Below are 18,392 nucleotides of genomic sequence, written 5' to 3'. Positions count from 1 at the left end.
ACAGTTTCTTTGGGGATCTCCCCAATCGAACTGCCAGACTCCGAACCCCAACTATAAAGAGAAGTGCAGGTTCCATGGCCTGCCATGGAGTGCAAGTGTCCGAGCCAACCCTCCTCAGAGGCTCAGACGGAGCAGTGGATAGCATATCCAGGTGCACATGGAGGATATGGTGGTCCATTGGAACATGCAGAGGACACCTGGTACCACAACAGAGGACGGAGGATGGAGGACAGAACATATCAATCAACTCCCCCCAGTCATGTGTTGGCAGAGAAAAACTGGGCAAATGGAGACTCTAAGGTAGACACGTCAACCAGTGGATTCTGCAGTGATTTCAACGTGCTTGGAATGGTGATAGGCAACAATTCAGAACTGCTTAACTATCAAAACCACTTGTGCAATACCTTCGGAGCATGCCCCACATCAGAGACCTGGGATGGGTGGGAGGTTGGATGGGGCTTCTCCCTATATCTCTCCCTTTTACCCCAGATACAGAAAAAATAAAGCAATAATGTGGAAAAAAAATGACCATAAAAAAGTGAGTAAATGATAGTAAAGACATGTTTTTGGAAAAGTGAGCAATATTGAAGGAGCATGTTCCTAGAAGCCTGCATCTTGTAGCCATTCTTGGCATCCCGGGGTTAGGCACTAAGTTACTGCACGTGCTTATCACTCCCACTTAATAAGCCAACTGTCTTCATTAGTGGCTTAATACAATGGAAATTTGGAGTTTAAATCAGATGACAAGAACGAAGGATACTTTTAAATCAGGCTAAAACTCAAAATGATGTCAACGCATGTTCAAGTTCCATCTCATCAGAGTGGAGCCAAGCTGCTCAGCACTCCTGGGGACTCAGGCCTGGAGCACTACCAGCTCCTCAAAGGCTCCACCCTCACTGCGCGCGATGACCAAGTCCCTTCCACTTTAAACAAAGTAGCTTGCTTTTATTTAGTTATGTTCCTATTGATTTTGTCAGCCAGTTACCAAAGAACAAGGGAAGTAACTTTTAAATATAAATTTCTGTTCTGTTTTGTTCTTTCTTTAGCCTTTTTGGGTAGATAGAACCAACCTCTCCTCCTTAGCCTGTAACACTATTCTAACGCTGCCCAGCTCTCAAACTGAAAATGAAGCCAATTATGATCTTTAGGGAAGAAAAGCCAGTGTCATGAATAAAGACACATTGATGAATTACTGAAGCTTTTATAACAGAATACACTTTTAAACATGTAATTTTTTTACAAATGTTTTAATATACAATCCATATATACATTTTCAAACTTCAACATCAGCATTTTAATCATTTTTGATATAAAATGTATATTCATTGAAGAAATTATTAAAATTTTTTTTTTAGATTTATGTATTTTTATTGGAAAGTCAGATATGCAGAGAGGAAGATCTGCTGCTCATTGTTTCACTCCACCAGCAGCTGTAACAGCTAGAGCTGAGTCAATCCGAAGCCAGGAGCCAGGAGTTTCTTCTTCTGGGTCTCCCACATAGATGCAGGTTCCCAAGACTTCGGGCTGTCCTCGACTGTATTCGCAGGCTACAAGCAGAGAGCTGGGTGGGAAGTAGAGAAGCCAGGATTAGAAACGGCATTTATATGGGATCCTGGTGCATTCAAGTTGAGGACTTTAACTACTACGTTATCTTGTCGGGCCTTCAAAATAAGTTTTAAAATATTAATTCATAATTTCATTACTAAGAAATAATTTACAATCCAAATATAATCTTAGTTTACTCTGCATCATACTGTACAAAAGTTGAATTCTTACATCTTTGCAGTCTTCCTTGGTGCAGCTAGTTTTGATGCGGGTATCAAACCACCGGACAGTCCCGTCTTCACCACAAGACAGAAAAGTGTAAGGGTCATTTGGTACAGTCATGATCTGAGGACGAAAACAAGGTATGGGTAATTACTGACCATTCAACCAGAAGGCTCCGGAACACCATGTTACTGCTCACAAAACTAACACAAAGCACGCATATTAATCATTTATGACTTAGCTTTGCTGACCCAAAACTACAGATGGAAATGCATAAAACAATGCATTCATTCTTCATTACTAAAAAACCTTAATACAAACTGTAATGTCTAACTTTATCAACTACTTTTAATTTTCTGCTCCTTGTGTGTTTCAGTCATGTAGGGGACAGCAACCCAATGATTTGAGGTGTCCCCAGTGCCTCCCAGCGTCTGCAGCAGAAGAAAGCTAGCGGCAGGAGCAGATACCTCCAGCTGGGGAAGTTGTAACAGTCTGAATGCGCTGCACAGGGAAGAGTCTTATCAAAGATCTGAAGATGGAGCCTTTAGCTTACTACACCACAGCACTGACCTCAAAAAAATAAAATTTCCTACAGAGAAAATAACTTTCACATGGGAAAACACTTCCTGAACAAGAAGAAAAAGTACTAACTGCAAAATACTAACCAGTATTTCAGACAACACTTAGTACTTCTGTCCACCAAAAGGCATCATTTAGGGCCAGCATGGAGGCTCACAGGCTAACTCTGCCTTGCAGTGCCAGGATCCCATATTGGATCACCAATTCCTGTCCCAGTGGCCCCGCTTCCCATCCAGCTCCCTGCTTGTGGCCTGGGAGGGTAACAGAGGACAGCCCAAAGCCTTGGGACCCTGCGCCTGCCCCTTTAAACAAAGTTGCTGCTTGGGACAGCCACATCCTTCAGCAGAGGACTAGGGTTCAAAGTCCTGGTCCCCACTCCTAGTTCCAGTTTCCTGCTGATGCATACAGCCTGGGAAGCAGAGCAGGTGCATGGGTCCATGCCGCCCATGAGGAGACGCAGATTTCCTGGATCCCAGGTTTGGCCTGGTCTAAGCCTGGCTGTTGAGGACATCTGGGAAGTAATACCGACGATGGGAACTTGCACTCTTATTCAAAGAAATAAAATGTAGTGTGTGTGTGTACAGTATAGACAGAATAGGAGATAAGGAGATTTTTTTTTTTAAAAAGATTTATTTTTATTGGAAAGGTGGATATACAGAGAGGAGGAGAGACAGAGAGGAATATCTTCCTTCAGTTAGTTCACTTCCAAAGCAGCCTCAATGGCTAGAGCTGAGCCAATCTGAAGCCAGGAGTTCTTCCGGGTCTCCCACACGGGTGCAGGGTCCCAAAGGCTTTGGGCCGTCCTCAACTGCTTTCCCAGGCCACAAACAGGGAGCTGGATGAAAAGTGGGGCTGCCAGGATTAGAACTGGCACCCATATGGGATCCCTGTGCATGCAAGGCAATGACTTTAACCACTATGCTATCATGCCGAGCCCAAGATATTTTTTTTTTTGCAGCAAAATAAATATGATTTAATTCCACTTCACCATGAGCTTTCTCAAGTCATGATATAGGTAGATCCAAATATATTAATACTCAAAACAAATGTAAACTGACTGCACTCATCAGTGAAAACCAAAAATGTAGAGAAAGGACAAGAAAGGGAAATCTCAGTATGTACTATCCATGTAAGTGCACATCCAAACATGGGGCCACAGAGGAACTGAAATGCAAGTAACCAGATTAACACAAGGGGACCCAGTCAGTCATTTGATGGGAAGGAATGACACACAAACGCTGTAAGAGAACTTGGTAGGATGAGCAGTTTTTCTAAACCAAATGAAGTACAACTGAGCCCTGCTCATTCCATTTCATGCAACTCAACTCGGGGCTTTAGCAAATGGGCATCCTCCAGGAAGAGGACTGTCTCGTCTTGTGCACTAGTGCTCCTGCTGAGGACCTGGTAAGCATACCAGCAAAGTCTTTAGACAGGTCAATGATTTAAGGGAGACACCTAATACACAGCCCTGCATTTCAGTAGTAGCCATCTTCAAAGGCTGACAACTCGGCTTCAAGTCGGGCTGCTCCACCAATTACAACCCCAACGGAAAATTCCATCACAGTATCTTCCTATCTCCATTCACAGATCTATCAAGAAAACATCTAAACAGTCATCAATAATCTCTATGCATGCACCTGTATGTACACACATATCTACACATTCCTACCTATACACACTTACACAAATCGAACCTTATCTGTGAACACAAAACTGTACCTCATACGTAGTTCCATAATGGCACGTAAACTGGCACTGCCTGTTACTTTCCGCATCTTGCTCCACATTGGTATAAAATATCACTCCATCTCCGGAGCAGGACACAATCTGTTTATCATTCGTGCAAGGTAAGAACTTTGCACTAAACATATTTGCTCGATGCCCCGAAGGAATGTTGTCAAAACCTAAAACACACAGAAAAATTATTTTACGTAACTTGTCTCCTAGAAAGAAAAATTCCTATTTATTTTGATGATATCAAGCAATAAATTCTCATTTGCTTTCTTATGTCAATTAAAGATTACAATTTTATTTTAGAAAACCCAAATCTCACATATTTTTATTTTACTCCCTTTAAGATATGAAGAGAATCATCCACTAAAAAAATGCACAAAATAATGCCATTAAACCAAATATGCAGTTTTTATCTATTTGGTTTACCTCACTCAGTGGTAAGACTGAGTAACTAAGAACTATTTTGATGGACTTTTCAAACTGTATATTAAATAATCAATTTGCTCCCTTTTACAATGAAGAAATAAAATGAACTGGGCCAGTGTTGTGGCACAGCTAATGAATCAGCCTGCAAAACTGATACGATTATAGGCTGCTTTACCTCTAATACAGCTCCCTGATAATGATCTGGAAAAAGCAGTTAAAAACGGGCGAGCAGAACCCACAGATGGACCTCCCTCTTTCAAATTCTCCCTCCCTCTGTAGCCCTTTCAAATACACAAAAAATTATTGAACAATCAAAAACAAAAATATTAAATGAACTGTATGTACAAAATCCAATTAATGAAATGGTATAGATAAGAGCATCTAAATTCCTTCATTATATTTAACTACAAGATTTACTCTAAAAGAAATAAATTGAAACCAACATTCTTGGGTTTAGTGCGATGGCCTAGTCCTTGCAGTGCATCTGTCAGGGTTCCATATGGGCGCTGGTTCGTGTTCCAGTGGCCCCACTTCCCATCCAGCTCCCTGCTTGTGGCCTGGGAAACCAGTCAAGGATGGCCCAAAGCCTTGGGACCCTGCACCCGCATGGGAGACCCAGAAGAAGCTCCAAGCTCCTGGCTTTGGATCAACCACAATGGCCAGAGCTGAGCTCCTCCAAAGCTGGGTACAGGAGCTTAAAAAAAAAAATCATATTGTCTTTCTTCCCCAACGAGCGTTACACAGATAACGTCACTTGGGACCACTGTTAACCACTTGGGTAAAATAAGCGTGCTTTAATTTTCTGGAGACTAATGCTGAATAAAATTATTTCCTTAAGGAAACTAAGGAATTCCCATGTATTAACCTCTAAATTATATTTATATAATTAACCTTATTAAAGATAAAAATTATAAATGCCATTCCACAATTATTTAAGCTTTCTCTACCTTTTTGATTTTTTCATTACATTGTAGATTTTTTAATCACTTTACCTTTCTGATATAAGGATTACTAATTGCTAATTTGGTGTCATCTGAGCCAGATAAAATATATTCTCCAGCGTCATTCCAACAGATAGATTGTATCAACCTAAAAGGGAAGCAAAGAAAAAAAAAAGAAAGAAAGAAATTTAAGCAAATTAGGCATCAAAGGGAGATTTCCATATTTCACTTACCTGACGGTACAAAATTTATATCACTAAGAAGGTTATTACTACAATAAAAAGCACTTAACAGTTTCTTCATTGAAAAAAAAAAAAAACAGACTCTGGCTTTTGTTCTACTATATGAAGACTAGAAGTTACCACACCATGCTAACAAGTAAAAAAACTAACAAACTGCACAATCAAAACTTCTATTACGTCCCTTGGAGCAGTAACGACATAGGAACACCGTTTCTACCAAAATGAAGCAACAGGACAGACTGGCATGGTGCGGCAAATTCAAGTCCTAGACACTGCACTCCCAATGCAGCTCCCGGCTAGTGCACCTGGCAAGAGTGGAAACGGCCCAAGTCTGGGTCCCTGCCACCCACGTGGGAGACCCAAATGGAGTTCTCGGCTTCTGGCTTTAGTCCGGCCCAGTCCAGTCCTGGCTCCTGGGACCATCTGCGGGTGAACCAGCAGATGTAAGTTCTTGCTCTGTTCTCCCTCTCTCCATGTCGCTCTTCCGTCAAATAACTCAATCTTCAAAAAGAGAATGAGAGCAACAGATTAATACAGAAGCTTGGCTTACTGGAAGAGAAGGTAGAAACCTCTGCGGGAAGCAGTGTCACAGCAAGCTCTGCATTGTGACTGAGGAACTGGGGGAGGCCCAAAGGACAACCCTGATTATTAAAACCTACAAGGGGAGTGGATTATGTGAAGGTCCATACTGCTTCAACTCCAGGGCCTCTAGAGGCTCTCACAGTAAATTCCAGAGAAAAATACCCTGTGTTTCAAGCAGGATAAAGGGAAAAGGAACCATTTTGAAACCCACTAATCTATTACACTTACTAAGGTCTGCTGTCAGCAGAAGCTGTTCAACCACAGCTTAACCTACAAAGATGTGCAGAGCCTTACGGACCTGCTCCAGCCTGCCCACCTCCAGCCCACTTGCCCACTCTCTCCTGGGTAAGAAGGCGGGGAGGCAATGAAAACTCATGGTGAGGTTCACAGGCCAGACACAGGGTCACTGAAACTCAGGGATCCTTGGGCTGGCCCTGTGTCGTAGCAAATTAAACCACTACCAGCAGGGCTGGCATCCCATAGGGACATCGGTTCTAGTTCTTGCTGCTACACTTCCATTACAACTCTGCACAAAAGGTCTGGGAAAAGCAGAAGATAGTCCAGGGTTGTGGGCCCTGCCACCCACATAGGAGACCTGGAAGAAGCTCCTGACTCTGGCCTGGCTCAGCAACGGCTGTTGTGGCCACTAGGGATAGAAGACCTCTCTCACTCTCTCTTGCATCTCTTCCTCTCTGTGTTATTCTTTCAAATAAAATAATAAATAAATAAATAAATAAATAAATAAAAGCAAGCTACAGAGATCTAGAAACAAAATAATAAAATACGATCTCTTTATCTTTAATTATATATTTCTCCAAGATTTATTTGTATCAGTTCCATTTATCTGGTCTGTTATCCAGTCTTAAGGGAAGAAAAATCACAAGGAACACTAAAAGACAAAAAATACACTTTGAAGGTACAGGACAGGCATCAGCATGAAACTCCTGGAGCTTCCAGACTGGGGATATGAACAACTAACATGAACCTGCTAAGGGCTCCAATGCACCAATTCAACAGCACGAAACGGCAGGCACAAAGATGGAAATTCTAAGAAAGAATGAAAAGGTTGTAACAAAACTGAAGAATGCTTCTGATGTGATATGAGCACCCTGGACATGGCCGAGGGAAGAAATCTCCAACGTCAGGAACACATCAATAGGAACCTCCTAAACAAAGCAAAGACTGGAATACAGAGGAACAGCGCAGGATGTGGGAAACTTAGAACAGGTGTAACTACAGGCGATGGAAATACCAGAAGGGGAAGAAACAGGAAGAGAACATCTGGAACAATGACAGAATTTCTCCCAAACTAATGTCACAAACCAAACCAGATTCAGAAAAGGTCAGGGAACAGTCAGAATAAACAGCCAAAGACTTTACTAGGCTATCATGTTTAAGCTACAGAAAATCAAAGATAAGGAAAGTATCTTGAAGGAAACCAATGGGGGCAGGGAAGCCTTTAGCTACAGAGGAACAAAACTACATGAGCATTGTCCTCAGAAAGCATAAACAAGGAGAGCACAATAAAACGTTTAAAGCACTGAGAGAAAAATATATAATCCAGAATTCTTTACCCTGAAAAACTATATTTCAAAATAGGAGAAATAAACATTTTCTCAGCCAAACACACACTGAGGAAATTCCTAAGAACCACTTCCCACAAATGTAGACCAGATATCTGGATCTGCACAAAGGAGTATGCCACAGGAGGAATAAGTAACGGAACTGCACTTAACTAATCTAAAAGATCAGTTATTGTTGTTAATATGCTAATAGCAAAAGTACATTCAACTATGGTTGCTTATAAATACATCACATATAAGACTACACTTATATGTATTCTTACAAATCAGTAAAATGAGAGAAATAATATAAGGTATAAGAAGGAAGACTTCTGCCTGTGTCGTGCAGGTCTAGATACACATGGGGGGCATGATGGCCAGCAAATCTTGGCCAGCAGAAGACATCAACAGCCTCGCTAGAGGATGGAAAGCAGGACAGGCTGGACAATTCCGGCCACCCTCTGCAGCTTGTTCCTGGGTCTGTGGATGCACTAAGGTGGACTTTGCCAACCAGTAGACCTTGGCAAGGTTTCCTCAACCTTGGAGCAACAAAGCTGACACCATCTCAGGGCTACTGCAACCACTGGGTAATACCCTTGGAACACTCTTCCCCACACAGGGGTCTCTAACATGACATCAAATGACTGTCCTCCATCCCTGGGTGCTGACAGTGTAACAGCAAGAAATAGCCCTCTTCCTTCCTCCCCTGCGGACGCAGGAAGACAAAAATAAAATTGACATTTGTCCCACCCACCATCCTTCATACCTGATGCTCCCCACCACAAGCAAATGTCCACATGGCCATTCCTCTAGAGTACATAAACAATATTAAAAATAAAATAGAAAAAGAGCCAAATTACTAACACTGGAGGTGAGAAAAGGGATCACAAGGGGCCCTAAAAGGAAGAATTCTCTTCCCCAGCTGTCTGATAACCCAGACACACTGGACTAACTCACTAATTCCAGGAATGATGCAATCCGCCAAACCTTCACACTAGATCAAGGATCTGAACAAGACCACGTCCACTCAGCAAATGGAACTAGTGCCAGCTCTGTGGCACAGGGCGTTAAGCTGCTACCTGCAACACAGGCAACTCAGTGCACATCGGTTCAAATTCTGGCTGTTGCACTTCGGATTCATCTACCTGCTTCTGAGCCAAGCAAAGCAAGCAGCGGCCAATGGCCAGGGTACTTGGGCCCTAGAACCCACGTGGAAGACTGAGCTGAGGCTTCTGGCTCCTAGTTTCAGCCCAGCCACAGCTATTATGGCCATTTGGGTGGAAAACCAGTAGATGCAAGATTACTTTCTCTCTTTGTAACTCTGCCTTTCAAATAAATAAATCTTTTATATATATATATGTATATATATATATATGTATATATATATATATAGTAGCAGAAGAAGGGCCAGCTCCATGGCCTAGCAGGTTGGCGTCTGCCTGCAGTGCCAGCATCCCATATGGGTACAGATTCTATTCCAGCTTCCCACTTCTAGTCAGACTCCCTGCTTATGGCCTGGGAAAGTAGAAGAGGATGGCTCGAGTCCTTGGCCCTGGCACCCACAAGGGAGACTCAGGAAGCTCCTGGCTCCTGTCTTCAGACTAGCTCAGCTCTAGTCATTCTGGCCATTTTGGGAATGAACCAGTAGATGAAAGATCTCTCTGTCTCTTCTTCTAATTCTGCCTTTCAAAATAAAAATTAAAATCTACTGTACTATTTTTAAAAAGAATAATGATTAATCTTTTGAAATAAGCACTTTTGATAACCTAAACACAATGAACTAATCCAGTAATTCCTTCAATGACACAATCTGCCAACATTTACAAAAGAGTAAATAGGCCAGCTGAACAGGACTATGCCCATTATAAGAATGGAATTAACAGTTAAGAACCTTTCCAGACAGGAAGTACAAAGCGCAAGTGGATTTGTTGGTAAAAGTTACTGCAGGTTAAACAAAGAAATTCCAGTTGTCTACAATCTCTGAGATGCAGAGGGAATATTTCCTAATGCAGCCTATGAACCAACCCATCATTAACCTAATAACAAAACCACACAGACATTACAAATAAACTGTAACTCAGTGTCTCTCATGGACATGGATACAAAAACCTTTAATAAAATATCAGCAAATCACACTGAGCGATGTGTAACAAGATTCATACACCACAACCAACTGGTTTTCTTCCAGCCATACAAAGCCAATCCAGCATCAATAAACCAAAGAAGAAACATCACACAATCATCAGCAACAGATGCAGAAAAAGCATCTGACCACATCTAACATCCACTAGTGATTTAAAAAGCAAATTAGGAACAAAGCAGACATACAGCAACTCAATAAAGAATTTCTACAAAAACCCTGTAATAATTATACTTAACAGTGAGAAACTAGGAGCCTGCTACGAACATTAGGAACAAGACACATCTTTTCTTTAACACTGTCCTCCTGGAAGCTCTCACGAACACATTAAGACAAGAAAAGGTATGCAGATTCGGAAATAAGAAGTCAAACCTTTACTCACAGATGCGAACATGATCAAACTAGGAAACACAAAGACAAAAATACTTCTGGGACAAGTGATGACAGCCACATAGCAGGTAAAGGTTAATAAACAAAGTCAATCATTTTTTTATATAGCAATGAAGAAGAATTTTAAACACAAAAATCCATACATTTTACATTGCAAAACTTAAATACTGAGATATAAATATAATACTTTATGTATAGGATCCCTGAAGAAAACTCCCAAACTGTCAAAGAAGTAACTTTATAGGAAGCTATTCCATGTTAAAAGTTAGGAAGCTTCAATGTTTTCAAGATGTTTTCCATCCTGGTACACAGACTCAGTGAATTCCAATTAAAATCCCCTCAAGTTCTGTAGATATCAACAAATATATTTCAGGTCTCCATTTGGTACAGGCCATCCACCATGGCCATCCTCATGTAGCATCTCGAGGTGCATCAGGTTCACACTTGGCTCTGGCTCTTGACGCTCACTTCCTGTTATTGCAAACCCCCAGCATCAGCATTGATGGTCCAAGTAACCGGGACCCTGCCGTTCATGTGGGAAATACGAAATGAATTTCCAGATCCTGGCTTCTGCCCAGCCCAGCTCCAGCTGCTCTGGGCGTCTGAGGAATGAACCAGCACACGGGAGCACTCTTTTCTCTCAGATACATTAACACTAATAACTTTAACAATAATACGATGCTGTGCTTCACCGATGTCTACAGTCTCTGAGAAATGACTATTACATCTAGAGAGATGCGCTCAGAGACCTCACAGAGCAGTGAATGAGGGAAACCTTTTAAAGGTTAGAAAACTGATCGGTGCTTCAAACATTCTTGCATATACTCTTCTATATTTTCATGTAAAGCTTTATTCTCCCAATTATCTAGTTATTCATTACCTGTTTTGTAAATTCTGGGGCAATTTACCAAACTTTAAATACTGAAGTCCCTTTTAGTTCATACAGAATTAACTATTACTTACACAGCCATCATGCACATTTAAGGTGGCTTCAAGTTTTAATCTTTGGAAAAATTCTCTTCTTCCTGTTTTAAAAAAAGAGAGAGATAAACAAACCACACAATCTATGCTGAGGAAAGTCCAACACTTGAAGAGCCCCGGACCTAGCTAAGCAAGGCAAATGCTGGCTCCAACTCCAGCTCTGCCACTTATAAACTGAGCGACACTCGGCAAATTAACTTCCAGGGGCTTCATTTCCCTGCAAGATTACCAACTTCATGTGGCTAATGTAAGAATTCAATGATTGAAGGACAGAAAAGGCTTAGCAGAATCTGAACCACAGTGAACATCCAACATTTCTTCATTCATCCACTCATTCAATGAGCGTACTGAGTACACTCCTCCAGGTAGCATTCCAGGAGCTAGAAATACAACGGTAAGATGAAGCAAGATCTCCACCCTCTGTGATAGGAGATATATACACCAGGTCAGGAGCCAGCACTGTGGCACAGCTCGATAAGCTGCTCTGTGCAATACTGGCTTGGGTCTTGGTTGCTCCACTTCCAATCCAGCTCCCTGCTGCTGTGCTGGAAAAGCAGCACAAGACAGCCCAAACCCCGGGCCCCAGCCACATGCATGGGTGACTCTGATGGACTTCTGGGTCCCCGGCTTTAGCTTGAACCAGTCCTGGCCATTGTGGCTGCCTGCGGAGCAAACCAGCCAACAAAGAGCTTCTAAGAACATCAACAAGTCAGTAAAGTTCTTCTTCAATCAGATGGTGCATAATTAACTTTCAAATCTGATTTATAGCTTTAAAAATATGCTAACTACACCACACAGATAAAAAGTTTGACAAAATTATTTTCGGTCAAAAGCAGGCTTAGCAATCCTGCTAAAATACAGAATGAAAATAAGTAACAACATAGCAAACTAACAAGTAACAGCAATCAGAACTCATTAAAACACTGAATATTAGAAACATTTCTTGTCCCCAATTTCTAAAGTCTAGATTTGACAATCTGGCTCTGGTCATACTGGTCTGGAGAACATGGGATGTTTAACTTGAGGGAATACATGAGATCTGTACATCTGATCTCCAGTACATGACGCAATCAAAAACTCCTGAAAAGCATTTTTCTATGTGACTCCGGAGATAAAACTATCCAATCCACACATCCCACAGAGTGTGCTTCTATAAGCTAAAAAACAACACAGGTAAAAACTAAGTTTCCGAATGCTATTAAAAACCATGATGGGTCCGGCCTATTTGCAAAGCCAGCCAATTAGCCCGCCACAGTTCTGCAGATGGGGCAGGAGACACAAGACTCCTCGGAGGCAAAGGGTTTTACTGTCCACAGCAAAGCAGGCACTGGGCACTTCAGGGTCCACATTGGTCCCCTCTGTCCCTGGCTCCCATAAGGCAGCTCAGAGAGGCCTGGATGGATGTTGTGCATGTAATGGCTGAATCACACTGAGGAACCCTGAGCTGAGGGGATCCAAATCTTCCAACAAGCAACCCTGCCTGGGCCCTCATTTTGAAGGGAAACATCATCTTTATTCTACTAGACGATAAACAAATGCGTCCTCTGCTCCAGAGACACACTGTGTCTCCCAAAGCCATTCACTGCAGAACCACCATTGCAAAGACAGTGAAAAGGACAGCCAGTGCCTCTTTCACAACAGGCACAGAAATATCAAAGAGCCATAAAGAATCCTCTCCCAACAACCACACGCTATTATGGGTGAACTCACTATTGTGGCTTTCTAATCATCTTTCTGAACTCCACACTGGGTTTTATCCTACATTCCACAAAGGGCTCAAAAAGGAACTGTTTTGCTCACCCAAGTATTATAAGGACCTAGAAAAACTGCCCAGCATCGAGTATACATTCAACAGACATTTGCTGAGTCAATAAGTAAAAAGGCGGGCAACAGCATTCTATTTTGTAGTCCGTATTTTCATTCAATAACATGACAAGCATTTTTCAATGACAATACAGCTATTACTCACTTTTTATGATTGTGTAATGTATTACACAGCTGTTACTAATATATTTTAAAATCCATGCTCCTTACTAGACTATGAGATACAGAAGACATAGATTTAAACTTCCAACTTGGAACATTCTATACTTATACTGGAGAAAAAAAACTATCAGTGCAAAAATAGAATAATACTTTAACTTCACAGGTTTACTGTAAGGTGAAATTTAACACATGTAAAACTCAGAAATGTGCCTAATATACTCTATATAAATTAGTTCTCCCTGGGTTTGTGGACGTAACAAATTGAGCCACTGCCAACACTGGCATCCCATATGGCCACAGGTTCGGGTCCAGATGTTCCACTTCTGATCTAGCTTCCTGCTAAAGGCGTGGGAAGAGCAGTAAAGAGATGATCCAAGTGTTCAGACCCCTGCCATCCATGTAGGGACACCCGGAAGGGGCTCCTGGCTCCTTGCTTCTACTTCACCCAGCCTCAGCCAGCAGGTGGCAAGATCTCCATCTTTCCCTCCCTCCCTGTAACTTTTTCAAATAAATCAATAAATAAATCTTAACCCCCCCACACACACAGTTCTCTATGTACCTGTGAGATTCTTCTAAGTTATTACTTTCTAAAAAGCGATGATTAACAAAAAACCTGTAACTTCATTAACATCTTCCTGGTCAAAGAAAAAAATGTCAGGCTAGTAACACTAAGAAGGAGAAATGGAAAGGCACTTTAACAAAATTCTTACTTTGTTTTATCTAGCTCTTCTGTCCTCAGAGATACTATCCAATGTCAAACTTCCCAGTCAGCTACATAGGCTGCTTTCCCTAGTTCATCCCCGGGTCTTCACTTTTGTGAACTGTCCTTCAGTTCATTTAGATTGTTACAATGAAATATTTTAGACTGGGTATCACAAAAGCAACAGAAATTTACTCCTCATAGTACAGGAGGCTAGGGAAGCCAAGATTAAGGAACCAACAGGCTCAGAGCCTGGGGAGGGTCTCTCCTTCATAAAGCACCTTCCTGCTACACCCTCAGATCGCAAGAGCGAACAAACTAGCTTTTGTAATGCATTAACTTTCTTGGTGAGGGTGCCAACCTCGTGAGCCAATTAATCTCGCTATCAGCGCTCAGGGAACAAGGATTTGCATGGACAGTTCTGGAGCACGTGGACATCCCAATCACAGCAGTCTCTGCTGTCCCACCTCCCCTGGGTTTTGTCTGCAAACATCTTGGCTGATCGGCAAATCCAATCATCTTTTCAAAGCCACATTTTTTATGACCTATCAGTCAACTGCTTTCTTCTTGAAAGCAACTTTCATCTTTGCAGAGGATGAGGTGGCTACCATTTAACATCTTAAAGAAAACAGCAAAAATTAGCCCTTGTCTGGGAGAGCACAGGGATGAGACGTCACTCGTGATTCAGGCCATTCTCCCAGAGAAGCCAAAGCTGGAAGCCACCAACGGAAACCCTGCAAAGCAGGGTCTGCACAAAGAAAAGCAGGAAACCCTCACAGTCCTGCTTCACAGTCCCACTGCTCCCAGGGAGGGGCACAAACTGCCCGTCCTCCAGGTAGGGGTGGGGATCCCCAAACAACCCTCCCAGCAAACTTCCAATGAACAAACACTGGAAAAAAAAAAAGTAGTTCTGAAATGTGTCAGCTTGGTTAGAATTACTATTTCCCAAGAGTGCTTCCACGCAGGTTTCTGGTAGAGATGGGTCACCAAGCACTTCTCCACAGTATCTGGGGGCAGAAGCAACAGCCACCCTGGACCGTAAGCTCCGAAGGCAGGAGCAGAAGGCCGTGCAATTCACAGCTCACACACATTACTGCTTATCCGCAGCCATACCTTGTTGGAATGAGCTGTACTTTGTTGGAACAAGCTGCAGCTAAGCCTGACTCACTTTTCACTGGATCCCCTTTTGCCTCCTTAAATATCGTGCTAACTGCTTATCTGCTGCTGTGCATTCGGTCAGCAAACGATGCTGACTTTTCCCCCAGAATAGCTACATCGGTAATGCTGTAGTCAGTGAGAACTGACAAGGATTCCGTGTCCCAGGAGGATCCAGCTCACGTTCCTGCATTCAGGCCTGCCCATACTTCCCCACCTTAACAATTCCTTCCCTTCCCAACTGCCATGTGGATGTCAAGCCCTAGATTCAGATACGAAGCAAACAGCCTCACAAAGCCTATTTAATGAGTTCCCACAATTATAGAAAGCTAACTCCCTATAGCACATCGGTGTGCTTCCATTTATCTGAATAATAACCCCATTCCTCAGCTAGATGCTCTGAATTCAGAACAGAGGGAAACACCTTAACCCTAATAAAGAACACATATTGGGCCCGGCGGCATGGCCTAGTGGCTAAAGTCCTCGCATTGAATGTGCCGGGATCAATATGGGCGCCAGTTCTATCCCAGCAGCCCACTTCCCATCCAGCTCCAAACTTGTGGTCTGGGAAAGCAGTCGAGGACAGCCCAAAGCCTTGGGACCCTGCACCCGCGTGGAAGACCTGGAAGAGGTCCCCGGTTCCCAGCTTCAGACTGGCACAGCACCAGCCATTGCACTCACTTGGGGAGTGAATCATCAGACGGAAGATCTTCCTGTCTCTCCTCCTCTCTGTATATCTTTCCAATAAATAAATAAATATTTAAAAAAAACCAAACCACATATTAAAAAGCACACAGTGCAGTATGGTGAAATCAATCAAGACTGGTTCTTCATGATCTGGCTCACAAGAGGCCCACAGGTATTGTACCCCGTAGCCCTGCCTGGCCTGATCTTTCCCCATCTCAACTCAGGCTCTCCAGTGGGAGTGGTGTTCCAGTAGCGGGGGGGCGGGGGGAGGGGGTAGGAGGGCCCTCCAATTTCCCCCTACCAGCTTTACCCCATCCCTCCCTGGTTCCTACATTTGCTGGCTGAATACTGCAGCGCAGTCTGGCTTAGCTCCCTTCACTTCAGCATTTGCCAGTCGGTGCTATAGCCAAGCCTGGCCCACCCCCATTTCCACTGGTGAGGGTTACAGTCTAACCTAGCCTAGCCCAGCAGGCACCCAATCCCAGCTGTAATACGTACTGCTATGTGTTGTGACCAAACCTGGCCCAATTCTCACTATTCTGGTGCTCGGATTCACCAGCGGATCATGTGAACTGGTTCAGCCTAGTCTGTCCGTGACCTGTGCCAAATGTATGCTGGTGGGTACCTTTCCCTGGCCTGGTCTGGCCTGCTCCTTATCTTGGTTCTTGCGCTCACCTGTAGGAATTGTGTCCTGCCAGAGGAGTTGCCCAAGCTCCTCCATCAGAACCTCTCCCAATGCCAGATCTCACGCATAGTGGTGTGAGCCAGTCCTACTTAGTCCACCTCCTGTCCTAGTAGGAAAAATGACTTTCCATGTCTGGCCTTCAACCCATTCTGGTTCTTACTGTTGGATGTTTCAGCCCAGCCAAGGTTCATCCATACCCCGACACAGTTCACACATGGCTAGGGAGGGGCACAGACCTAGCTTAGTCTGTTCTTCATTCACCCTGGTCCTCCAGAGCCGCAGAATGTGCTGGAGTCTAGCCCGGCCTGGTGCATCCAGTCCCAGCCCACACTTGTGCCAAGGGACACTGCAGCCTTACCCAGACCAGAACGCAGCACCCAATCTGGCTCCTGCACTCACCAGTGGCAACCCCAACCCAGCCAGGGTGTCCTCTTAGCTCCCCAATTGGACCTGTTCCCAGCCATACACCACATACATACCAGTGGTTGCTCTGACCCAGGTTGGCATAGCCCCTCACCTGTCCTGGCCTTTGCCTTTGTTGTTGTGGCCTAGCATTCCTGGCGCATGCAGACCAGTCAGTACAAGAGCCTAGCTCGGGGCTTGGTGGCATGGCCTAGCGGCTAAAGTCCTCACCTTGAATGCACAGGGATCCCATATGGGCGCCAGTTCTATCCCGGCAGCCCCACTTCCCATCCAGCTCCCTGCTTGTGGCCTGGGAAGGCATTCAAGGATGGGCCAGAGCTTTGGGACCCCGCACCCATGTCGGAGACCCAGAAGAGGTTCCTCGTTCCCGGCTTTGGATCTGTGCAGCACCGGCCGTTGTGGTCACCTAGGGAGTGAATCATCGGACGGAAGATCTTCCTCTCTGTCTCTCCTCCTCTCTGTATATCTGACTTTGTAATAAAAATTCAAAATAATAAAATAAAACAAACAAACAAAAAAAGAGCCTAGCTCGGCATGACCTGTGCTCCATCCCGATTTCTGTTCTTCCTTGGCCCTGCATGGTCGACCCCCTTCCATTACTAGCCCACACATTAGGCAGCCATTAGAGCCACTTTGCCCAGCTTGCCTGACCGCAGGCCTGGACCATGTGAACATCAGTGAGAGTTGTAACTCACTATGGGAGTCCCCAAAGTTACCCCTAGTTAACCTACTTCCAAATCTAGTTCTCATACATGCCGGTGGGTGTGGTCAGTGCCTGGCATAGTCCGGCCTTCCATGGCCTTCCATGAGCTGGTGAACATTGCAGCCTGGCCCACCCCACACCCTATTCAGGATGCACATTCGGGTGCTACTGTCTTAATCAGCCCAGAGTGTTGTTGGTTCCTTTACCTGTGAGTGATGGCAGGCTCCATGGTCACACCTAGCTCAGGCCATCACCACCCCAACTCTTCAGCTAACCATTGGGACTAGTATTTCCACAGGATTTGGCCCATACATCCCCCAGAATCTACCCTCCAGACATGGTTCTCTTGTGTGCTGGTTAGTGTCATGGCCATGCCTAGTATGACCTGTCCCCTGGTCCAATGTTCTGTCAGGTACTAGGATCTGGCCCTGCTCGACTAACCCCCAGCCTAAGCTTTCACATGGACTGTTGTGTAGTAGTAAGCATTGTTCGGTGATAGCAAGTTCTATACAGGACTCAAAATTAGGCTGGTATATCAGTCTGACCCATAAAGATTTGTCTGGTCTCTCTCCTCCAAATCACCAGGTCTCAGTACCCTCGCTTACCTTCAAGGAAAAGCTACTCTGTCAGGGGGAGTCCTTCAGGATGGATTTGCAACCCAGAAGCACAGTGGGCTCAACATGGATGAATCTAGGCAGCACTTCCATAC

At 43.9% G+C, this 18,392-nt stretch overlaps 1 long non-coding RNA gene across 1 annotated transcript in view; it reads right to left on the bottom strand.

The window, feature by feature from the left end:
- Nucleotides 1–1,646: 1,646 nt before the first annotated feature.
- Nucleotides 1,647–18,392, bottom strand: part of LOC121171483 — a 22,376-nt gene continuing 5,630 nt past the window's right edge. The window contains exons 2-5 of the long non-coding RNA XR_005886145.1: nucleotides 11,327–11,388; nucleotides 5,499–5,595; nucleotides 4,066–4,250; nucleotides 1,647–1,890 (exon numbers count right to left, since the gene is read on the bottom strand). This is a non-coding gene — a long non-coding RNA (uncharacterized LOC121171483). The remainder of the gene's footprint in view (nucleotides 1,891–4,065; nucleotides 4,251–5,498; nucleotides 5,596–11,326; nucleotides 11,389–18,392) is intronic.

Source organism: Ochotona curzoniae, unplaced genomic scaffold (assembly GCF_017591425.1).
Source record: "Ochotona curzoniae isolate NIBS_2020 unplaced genomic scaffold, NIBS_Ocur_1.0 scaffold_2683, whole genome shotgun sequence".
Classification (NCBI taxonomy): Eukaryota; Metazoa; Chordata; class Mammalia; order Lagomorpha; family Ochotonidae; genus Ochotona; species Ochotona curzoniae.
This window is presented reverse-complemented; position numbering and strand designations above follow the sequence as displayed.